At 39.6% G+C, this 7,964-nt stretch overlaps 1 non-coding gene across 1 annotated transcript; it reads left to right on the plus strand.

Moving 5' to 3' along the window:
- Window positions 1–4,463: 4,463 nt before the first annotated feature.
- LOC141654264 (small nucleolar RNA R71) lies at window positions 4,464–4,570 on the plus strand. The gene has a single exon (XR_012547826.1). It is a non-coding gene; the product is annotated as a small nucleolar RNA R71 (small nucleolar RNA).
- Window positions 4,571–7,964: the final 3,394 nt, after the last annotated feature.

Here is a 7,964-nt window from a genome sequence, read left to right on the forward strand (position 1 = left end):
CTAAATGAAGGAGGGGCGGATATTGGGCCTTGTAGGCATCTACTCGATCATTATAGGCTTGTTGGTGCATTTCTCTCATGAGTAGGGTCAAGTAATCATTTCCTACTTCAACATCCTTGGGTTTGAACTCTTGATATTTGAATGGGTAGGGTGGTGTGACAATGGAGGAGGATGGCTCTTCAATCTCGCCTCTTTGTTGATGAATGATATACTCGGCTTCCTTGGAGAGCGGAAGAAGGTAGTTTGTTCGGTGAACACTCAATCGGCAAATCATTGAAGGCAAGGTGAAGGATCTAGCTTCAATGGTTAGCCACCCATAGTTGGTATCAAGAGAATCATGCTTGACCCACTTATACTTGTTAATCATGGCGTCCATATCAATGAGATGACCTCCTTTGACCGCCACATAAGTTTTGTCTTTGTTGAAGTTTGGGTCAAAGTGCTTGGCCAAAAAGGTAACTAGTTTTCCATTCACAATAAAAGTGGTGCCCTCTTTACCACAATCGACATTAAGCCATCTTTCAACCAAAAGTCTTAGAGCATTATATGGCTTAGTATGCTTCCTTCCTATGTTCAAGGCCGACTCAAGAAGAACAAAATTGAGCTTGGTAAGATGATTAGTGCCATTTCTTGCTATCAAAGTATTTCCAATGACCTTGTGCCACACTCTAATGCCCGGATGGTGGACTAATAGAGCACGACAAGCATGAAAGCTCACAAATTTCTTTCCGTAAATTGCCTCCCAAAGAGGAGTGGGGTCATACTTTTCGGTGATCTTATGATAGTACGGGGCATCACTAAGGCCTAATATCTTACTCAAAACATCAAAGGTGATGCGTCTATTCACATTTGCAAGACGAAACTCGATGTATTCTCTAGTCTCCACCTTAGTAACTTTCAATGAACTTATGAATTCCAAGGTGAGGGAGGGGTATGTCAATTCTCTCATGGTAAACAATTTACCCAATCCCATGGCCTCGAAGAAGGCTTTGGTTTGTTCAAGAACACCCAACTTTGTCAAGCCATTTTCACAAATAAATTTTGTAGGCATAATGGTCTTCTTAGCAAAATGGACAAATTTATCCCTATGAGAATCGGAAGTGAAAATTACCTCCGGATAGTCGGATAATTGAGCAATAACCGGAGTTGTTGATGTTGTTGCTTCCATATGGGGATCTTGTTGTTGAATTTCCAAATTTGCATTAGAAACTACCAAAGCCTTTGAAGCTTTCTTTGCTTGAAGAAGTTGTTGCCTTTTTGAGAGTGTCTTTGCTTTGAGTGCCTTTGTTGCTCCTTTAGTTCTTGCCATTGTTGATTACACCAAAGAAAGATTGAAATCTCCAATTTCTAGCTATGCTCAAATCGATTAAAGATGAAAGGATGTTGCTTTGTATCTCAAAAATCGATTCAAAAGTTGAAGATTTTGGTGTTTGAATCAATTGATTTTGTAAAAGGAGTGATTAATTTTTGTTGTGAGGAAGTTTTGATTTGATTTTGTTGAATTTGGTTGAGGAAATCTTGTTTTTAGTGATGGAGAGGATGAGGGTTTTGGGGTTTATGGGTAGTGTTTGAATTTTGAAAGAATGAAATGAATGAGGGAAGGGGGTTTAAAATACCTGTAATTTGCAAAGCAGCAGGGGAAGACGAGCGGCTGGGGGCACGGGACGCTCGGATTCTGCATAAATAAGCTTCAGGAAAACTCGCTACAAGACGAGCGTCTTTCAGGGAAGACGAGCGGATTCTCCAATGTGGGACGAGCGTCTTTTCATAAAGACGGGCAGATACTGTTACAGGAACTTCTCTTAAAGTGTTGCAGCAAAAAGACGAGCGGATTTTCCTTAAGACGGGCGTCCAGAATCAGACGAGCGTCTTCTCAGGTTGGACGCTCGGATTCTGTTACAGACCAAATTTTTGATTTTTGCAGCTCAACAAGACGAACGGATTCCTGCTCAGACGCTCGGATTCCTGCAAGACAAGCGGATTACCCATTAAGCCGCTCGGATTCTTCTTCGACAACACGGATTCAGGTCCATCCGTGCACTGTATAACCCGTTTCATTTCCATTCTTCAAATCTCGTGTCCTTCATTGTAGGGGCACTACAAAGGCATGAATAGCCTAAGCAATTGCTATCCCCACACTAAGTTAAAGCACTACACATCAATAAAATCATTAGTCCCTCCCTCACTTCTCTCAAAAATGATGAATATCTTGATCAAGGCACAAAAATCCAAAAATGACAAAAAATGCAATGTAAAAAATAAAATGCAAGTTATGGAGTTAGAATATTTACAAATGGTGGTTTGGAGAGGACTCCACCAAACTCTCATCCTTAGTGAGATGTCATGGGGGCATGTTCAAGGTGTTGTTGATGTTACTCAACACCTTGAAGAAGTAGTCGAAGGCTTGTTCATTGTCATGATAAAGATCCTCAATAGACCTTTGCACTTGTTGTTCTCCATGATGGTCTTGATTGATAGCGTTGCCAATATAGGGATTGAAAATCCCTTCGAATTCATCATCCCAAAGACCGCAAACTTCGTCTACTTGATCCCTAAAAATCTCTTGAGTTGATAGAGACAACTCTCCCTCTTTCTTGTTTTGGCCAATGAGGCCATCTTCTTCACTTGTCATGGGTGAGCTTTTCAAGCTCTCTTTGTTGCTATTCTCTTGCTCTTTGAATGGAGCATCATCAATTTTCTTCTTCCAATGAAATTCCGACTTCTTCCCATCATCCTTCCGGCTATAGTGATCAACCATGAAGCATGGTTCATGTAAACGGGGAGCTCTCATGGTCTTGTCAAGATTGAAAGTTATGGTCTTGTCTCTCACTTCTAGAGTGAGCTCTCCGTTCTTCACATCTATCACCGCACCCGCGGTGTGCAAGAAAGGTCTACCTAGAATGATCGGAATATTGGAGTCTTCTTCCATGTCAACAATGACAAAGTCCACCGGGATGAAAAATTTCCCAACTCTCACGGGAACATCTTCCCATATCCCTAATGGTGTCTTTGTCGATCTATCGGCCATTTGGAGTGTGATGTTGGTACATTTAAGCTCTCCCATGCCTAACCTTTTACTCACCGAATATGGCATAACACTCACACTAGCCCCTAGATCACATAAGGCCTTGTTAATTGTGGTGTCGCCAATGGTACACGGTATTGAGAAGCTTCCCGGATCTTTAAGCTTTGGAGGTGAACTCCCTTGAAGGATTGCACTACTCACCTTAGTGAAGGCGATAGTTTCAAGCTTCCGGATCGACTTCTTTTTCGTAAGGATGTCCGTCATGTACTTTGCATAGGCCGGCACGTGATTGATTAATTCCGTGAAAGGAATCGAAACTTCCAAATTCTTCACAATTACCATAAGTTTCCCAAGTTGGTCATCGAACTTAGGCTTAGCTTGATGACTTGGGAATGGAAGTCTAATCACAATGGGCTCTTTCTCCTTGGCCTTCTCTTCATTTTTCTTTGAAACTTCTTCTTTTGTTGGTTCTCCTTCCTTAGAGTTTTGCACAACTTCTTCTTTGTCACTAGCTTCCACAACTTCATCCTCAACTTGCTTCTTTGGTCCTTCATACCTCGTACCACTCCTCAAGTGAATGGCACTAACTGTTTCATGTCTTGGGGGATTACTTTGCGGTGGTAATTGCCCCTTTTGTCTTTGAGAACTCGAAGATGCTAGTTGGGTCAATTGCGTTTCCAACATTTTGGTGTGGGCTAGGATGTTGTTGATGGTGATGTCCTTTGCTTGACTATCCATTTGCATTTGAGTGAAAAACTCTTGTTGATTCTTTTGCATTTGGAGGACCGCTTTTTGAACATCAAAACTTTGGTCATTTTGTTGATTGTATGGAGTTTGATTTTGGTAACCTTTGTTTTGGTTGTAAAAGTGTCTTTGATTTTGTTTTCTCATGGGAGGTGGTGTGTAAGTTTGTTGAGGGTTTTGAACATTTTGGCTTTTGTATGAGAGATTTGGGTGGAATTTGGTGTTTTCATTATAATAATTGGAATAAGGGGTACCACTCTTGTATGCTTGGAAAGCATTCACTTGCTCATTTGTTCCCCTACATTCACTTTGGTCATGTCCCAAAGTTCCACAATTCTCACATATCCCACTTGGGATTGATGAAGATGCTACCATGGCATTAACATGATGCTTCGGTGATTTTGAGGCTTCTTCAAGTTTAGCCATAGCCTTCTCGAATTTCAAGTTTATGGTATCAATATGAGAACTAAGTTGAGCACCCAATTGAGTAATGGAGTCCACTTCATGCTTTCCTCCTCTAGTAGCCTTGCGAGGTCTACTATATTGTGAGTTATGGACCGCCATTTCCTCAATCTTGTTCCAAGTTTGATTATCGTCAACTTCGGTGAACATACCATTTGATCCCATGTTGAGAATGTTTCTTGAGTCTTCATAAAGACCATTCCAAAATTGTTGTACCAAGAACCACTCGCTAAGTCCATGATGAGGACATGAGCGACAAATTCCTTTGAATCGCTCCCAAGCTTCATACATAGATTCTTCATCCCTTTGCTTAAAACCCGTAATTTGAGCTCTTAGCATGTTAGTCTTTTCCGGAGGGTAGAATTTTTTGTAGAAAGCTAGAGCTAACTTCTTCCAAGAGTCAATTCCAAGAGTAGCCTTATCAAGGCCTTTCAACCATTGTTTTACGGTGCCAATTAGAGAAAAAGGAAATAAGATCCATCGAATTTGGTCTTGAGTTACACCGGTTTGTGAAATCGCATCACAATAGTCACAAAAAGTCTCCATGTGAGAATGAGGGTCTTCACTAGGCATCCCCCCAAATTGGCTTCTTTCGACTAATTGGGTAAATGCGGATTTGGCAATGAAGTTTCCGGTTAAGTGTTGTGGCGTGGGAGTACCATTGGGTAGGTTCTCCTCGGTTGGTACGAAATGTGATGAAAATTTAGGCATTGTGGGTTGATTTTGTGTTGGATTTGGTGTTGGGTTCTCCTCACCTTCTCTTGCAAAAGGGTTGATGAACTCAATAGTATTTGTTTGAATATATACAACCTCACCTATACCTCTCAAAGTTCCTCTAGCAAGTCTTCTATTGGTCGTCAAAGTCCTTTCAATTTCGTGATCTTCTAGACAAGCAAAATATCGAACAACTTGAAAACAATTAGAACAAACCTTGAGGAGTTTTACTTCCCCAAGGCAAAGAAAGACACAACTAATAACAATCTAAGAAAATCAAATCAAGTTAACACCGTCCCCGGCAACGGCGCCATTTTTGGTCGTACTCACTTGGAGGTTTAGTTTTCGGTTACTTGTCGTTAAAAGCACCTAGACCAAAACAAAATTTATAACTTCACAAACAACTCTACTATTAGTAAAGAGGCAAGTAAAGGTCGGATCCCAAGGGACGGGTATTGATGTAGGATTTTCGATTGCAAGTAGCGGTGTCTAGGGGTGTCACAATTTGGGATTTGAAGTAGAAGATCACAAAATTTAATAACAATAAAAGTAAACAAGCAAGATGATTGAAATAAGATGTAAACAATTGATTAAAATCACTAGGGTGTCATGAGGTCATAGGGGATTCATGGGAGTTGATCATACAAACATATTCTCAAATTATAAGCAAGCAATTATTGTTGTGATGGATCGAGTTGGTTTATATCTTACAATCCTAGGAAGGTTTGGGTCCTGGAGCCGAATCGATTAGATTGTACAACACCTACAAGTCGACTTAATCCTCCCTACTCAACTACATGCATGGTCTAATGAGACTCGAGTTGGTTTATGTCTTACAAGTCTCATTGAAAAGGTAAGTGATGGGTAAAAAATGCAAGGATTCATAGGCTCGCATTTCATCAAACATAACATGTGCATGAGTTGAGATCATAACAAGCAAGCAAATAAACTATGAACACATATTAATTTAAGCATGAATCATCCCCCATGTTGGTTTCCCCTAATTACCCACTAACCCTAGTTAAGGAAACTACTCACTCATTATCAAGTTTAACATGTTAACAAGGTTGTCAATCACATTAACAAAGCAAAACATGATGAATAAATGAAGATGATTAACAATAATTAAAAAGGGATTAAGAGGATTATACCTACTAATGATTCCAAAATAAAGCAAAGAATAATAGAAGTACTTGATGATCGATTGGAAGGTTGTCAATCTCCCAATAATAACCCAAATAATCTTCAATTACCCAAAATAAAAGATGAACAAAAGAGAAATTAAGAAAATGAGATTTGTATTAAGACTTGATTAGAAATTGATTACAAGATTAAGAAGAGATTAGAATGATATAAACTACACTAAAGATTGATAAGAAGAACATGCTTATCTAATTAGACTAATGGGGTATTTATAGTGGGGATTAGGTACACAAATTAGGGTTTACTAAGGGCTTAAATGACGATTAAGTCCTTGAGGAATCGCTCCTCTCAAAAGAGATGCCGGTCTCCTTTTTGCCGGTCTTTCCGAAATATGCGCATCCTTCATGGAACAAGAAGAAAACGAAAGTTGCTGTAACACAATCCGAGCGTCCAAGGCAGCGGGACGAGCGGATTGCCTGGCTGCTGGACTAGCGGATTCCTTGGCCGGACGCTCGGATTCTGGCCGTCTTGGACGAGCGTCCCGAGGGTCAAGCCGCTCGGATTCTGGGTCAGTTTTCCTCTTTTCTTCTTTTCTTCCTCCTTCTTCCAACAATCCTCGGGGATCTTGTCGTAGATGTAAGGATCTTTCCTCATCATTGCCCATCTACTATAATATGTACAAAGGCCTTCTAGTCTTGTCTTCTCTTTGATGCTTAGTCATTGAATTCAATCAATTTAGCTCCATTTTGCCATGAAAATGCAAGGTTTGCACTCCTTTCCTACCAAGGGAACAAAACCTCAAAGAATATGCAAAACAAAGGACTAAAGATAATAAATGACCTAAATATGCACTAAAAAGCATGGGAACAAGGCTAATTCGGGGACTAAATACGCTCAAATAATGGTCACATCAGCAGGGTAAGGTTTCCTTCTGCAATTATCCTAGTGCCTAATCCCTTGACAGAGAGTACACTTTACACGTACCCAATCATACCCAAGTTTTACTTTGTTTACTTTCTCCTTCTCATCACTAAATTGGATAAAGGGAGGAAACTCTTGACCAACCTGCAAATCTATTAGAATTATAACAAACCCCAGGAAATTCTTAAGATGAGTCGGTTCATCCCATTTAACAAACTCTCCCACCAATCTAATTATCTTCTTTAAGCATTCAATCCCCCAAAATGTGAGGTCCAAACCATACAATTTTACCCAAATTGGAATAGTTTTAACATACTGTTTAATAAGGTCAACATCAGGACTCCATTCATGTATGATAACTGCCTTGTTATCAAACATAAGATGTCCGTTACTAACAATATCCTTCATTTTATCAACTGACTTAAAACGCACAATAAAAATCCCATTAGGCATAAAAATCCCTTAGCATTTTATGTTATACGTACTGTTTGTGTGAAGACAAGATTACTACCTTAAGGTACCTTGGAGGTCGTAACTACCCTCCTACACTTTGTGATCTACCCTTTAATGCAAGGGTTTGAGCCATGGTTGTAAATGCATAATATAATAATCAACGTCAAATTACTTATGATAATTTAGTGCTCAACAATGAATGATATAATTCTCAAACTTAAACACAAGAATTCCTAACGATACTTATATACCAAGAAGAATCCAATAACACAACATCAACTAGAGTCTTCACAAGAGTACTTATGGATGCTAAATTACAAACTAATGGATAGATGGCTAATTACCTCCATGATCGGATGGACTCGCCGTGATACTTCTACTATTAATGCAAATTCTAATCTAAGCTACGCCTAAGAGACTAATCTAAAGATAGATGAAGTTGTAGTAATTGTTGTTGTTTGGGTTGTTCTTTTCTTAAATGAAATGCCTGCTTATATATAGG

The sequence above is a fragment of the Silene latifolia genome, chromosome 4 (assembly GCF_048544455.1).
Source record: "Silene latifolia isolate original U9 population chromosome 4, ASM4854445v1, whole genome shotgun sequence".
Lineage (NCBI taxonomy): Eukaryota > Viridiplantae > Streptophyta > Magnoliopsida > Caryophyllales > Caryophyllaceae > Silene > Silene latifolia.